The sequence below is a fragment of the Rhinopithecus bieti genome, unplaced genomic scaffold (genome assembly GCF_001698545.2).
Source record: "Rhinopithecus bieti isolate Rb0 unplaced genomic scaffold, ASM169854v2 scaffold_38779, whole genome shotgun sequence".
NCBI lineage: Eukaryota > Metazoa > Chordata > Mammalia > Primates > Cercopithecidae > Rhinopithecus > Rhinopithecus bieti.
Window position 1 is genome coordinate 127,915 of NW_016816249.1, and position 3,536 is coordinate 131,450.

Below are 3,536 nucleotides of genomic sequence, written 5' to 3' on the forward strand. Positions count from 1 at the left end.
TCCAGAAATGCAGTCCAGTAGATCTCAGCCTTATTTTACCTAGCTCCTATTTAAGATGGAGTCACTCTGGTTCAAACACCTCTGACATTCCCCCCTCACTTTTATAAGAGAATCCTTAATCCTAAGGGTTGCAAAGGGATGAAGATCCATCTTCTGAAACTTCTTCAGGCTGAATAAGGGCAATGATATTCCTGCCTAATTATTAGGGTCCCCTGTATTTGGGATAGAGAGGAGCTCAGTCAGAAAGCAACAATATGGTGACGGCCATTCCTAATTCCGAGTTCTGACAAATGGTGATATCTGGAAGATTAATAAGTGTTTAATCTAAGGAAACTTTGAATAAGTTTATACTACATTCCTACGCAGAGAGTACAACAGCAATATATTCCACAAGAGTAAAGCAAAATAATTAAAAATATCCAAAGTAAACTAAATTAGAAGGCTTTCCATGAACTGGGCAATTGTTGGAACCAAGCTAACATGGGATTACTAGTCAATTCCAATATGTGCCCAGAATTAGAAATATTGATTCAGATTTTTACATTATCCATCCCTCTTGTTTCTTCTGAACATCAGTCAGAGATCACTGGTTGGCTTAGGAGGATTCTTGTTAAAGGCTGGCCAAGAACTTAGATATCAAACATTGGTGGTAAAAAACAAATTTGATTTCAAGTTTGCAGGGATTCTTACCAAACTGACTTAACAGGATTTTTCACTAAAACCTGGCTAGGAAAGTCAAGAGAGTAGGGTGCTGTGTCAAAAGGGAACAGGGGTGGCTATACCAATATCAGACAAATTCGGATTTAAATAAAAATGTTTACAAGAGACATAGGAGGACATTATATATTGATGAAAGGTTAAATATGGTAAGAAGATATAACAATCATAAATTCTTACAAGCCATCAAATATTTGAAGTAAAGACTGACATAATAGAAGGGAGAAATAAGCAATTCTACAATAACAGTTTAAGACTTCAATACCCTACTTTCCATATGGATAAAACAACCAAATAGAAGACAGCTAAGGAAAATAGAGGACTTAGAATAAACCAAATAGTTCTAACATATATAGAATATTTACCCAACAACAGCGTACACATTATTCTCAAGTGTATATGGGATATTTTCCAAGATAGAAAATATGTTAGGCCCAAATTAGGTCTCTGTAGATTTAAAAGATAGCTATCACATAAAATATCTTTTCTGAACACAACGAATTGAGGTTAGAAATCAATAACAGAAGTAAAACTGGAAAACTGACAAAATTGTGGAAATCAAATACACTTTTAAACCATCAATTGATTAAAGGAGAAACCACAGTGGAAATTATGAAATATTTAGAGACTAATGAAAACGACAGCACAACATACCAAAACTGATGGGATACAGCAAAAGCAGTACTAAGGAGAAAATTCATAGTGATAAATGTGCACATTCTAAAAACAAAAAGTTTTTTTTCTTTTGAAGCTGACTAGGGAAATTACATGCCAGCTCTTCTCAGAAAGATCAAAGTTACCAGTGAATGCGCAAGTTTTGAATGGAAAGTGTAGAGAAGAGAGGACCTGTTGGAGTGCCCACGGGAAGAAGCTGTGGCACAGAAGAAGAATGCCGCAAGACTCTGGCTGATATCAACCTCTGAGCAGCTCAGAGCTCAGCCAAAAGGGTAGGTGGAAGTTGCTTCTTTCTACACCCCTCTGACGACCTGCCGAGTGCTAAATGGTTGGGGAGCCCCTTTGCTCTTGCTAGCCAGAGCAACACAATCAGTGATGATTAGAGAATTTCCTGAGAACACAGAACCAGTTTCCAGCTCACACAGCCATACCCACTCTCTCCCTGGACCTGAACTGAGTATGGTGGGCACCATACTAGTTGTGCACCAGTGTGTCACTTTGCTTCCCAAAGATCCTCTGCCCTTAAGTCACCACCAGACCACCTGCAAATATACTCCACAACCTGCTCTGACTTTGGCAAGCACAGGGGACCAATGGGTGCCTGGGGAATTGTGGGTTCTCTGAAAATCTTACTCTCAGCCCAGAGCCACCCTTTAAGGAGCTGGGGAGTACAGCCTGCCAAAATACTCCCTGGGACAAAGGAAATATAGATGTGGCACCAACCGAGGAACGAGACAGCATCAATATCCAGGAATAATTATGAAGAAGAGGATTGTCTCCCACCTTTTATCCACTGTACACTGTTATGAATGCAGCAGCAGTTCTTCCTGCCGGTCCTGGTGAGTGGACGCTGAAAGAAAGTGATTCTTTGTGCTTTCAGCAGGTGTGGTGGATCCACCCCTGCTGAAAATGAGACTGTGCCTGCTCTGGCTTTCACAAGGGGTGGGGTCCAACTCCGCCTTCCAACACAGAGTGGCAGCACCCTGACAACAGAGGATAGAATACAAAGTTGTGTGTCCTGTACTGGAGGAAGAGGTTCTACCCTGACCCTCGTTATGGTGGTAGCCATCAGAGGCAGATCCATGGCCCACAAAGGCACCGTGCTGGGAAGTAAAGGATGAAGATTTTACAAACAAGGTCATGAGACCTGTGACAGGGATATGATAGGGAAGTAGACTACATTTCTGCTAGTTCAGGATGAAGAGCTGGTGCACTGCCCCCGTCTCTTTCCTGGAAGCTTCAGGGCACTGCATCATGATCTCTTCCTGCCACCCTCATCAGTGCAAATTCATCCAGTGGGCAGTAGCTTACCTGCCATATCACACTCCTAAGTGCTATATACTGGACTACAGCCTGAACTGCACCATCAAATAAACAATGCATGGCTATACCAAACAATATCTGATAAAGCCACCACACAAAACGTATCCACAACCAACATATAGAGCCTTGTCCCCCACCAAACACATTCAGAAACTAAGCCAAAAGATGATACATAGCATCCACCACAGTTACACCCTCAAGGGAAAAAAAAATAAAGAGCTCCATCCGAACAATACAAATTCAAAAAAAGAAGCAAAACTTTTCTCAGATGAGAAAAATCAGCAGAAGAACTCCAGCAGTACAAAAAATCACCGTGTTTCAACATCTCCAAAGGATTGCACTAGCTCCTTAGCCCTGAAACCTAACCAGATTGAAATGTCTGAAATGACAGATTAAAAAATCCTAGGTATGGGTTGTAAGGAAACTCGAGATTCAAGAGGATGTTGAAATCCAATAGGAAAAAAAAAGCAACAGTAAAATAATTCAGGATATGAAAGATGACATAGGTATATTAACAGAAACCCAAACAGAACTTCTGAAATTGAAAAATTTACTACAGGAATTTCAAAATACAATCAGAAGACTTAATTGCAGACTAGACAAGCAGAATAGAGAATGCCAGAGCTCAAAAGCCATGTTTCAAATTAACTCAATCAGACAAAAATAGAGGGAAAGAATTTAAAAGATGAACAAAGTCTTCAAGAAATATTATATGATATTATGTTAAACAACAAAAGCCTATGACCAGCCGGGCGCGGTGGCTCAAGCCTGTAATCCCAGCACTTTGGGAGGCCGAGACGGGCGGATCACGAGGTCAGGAG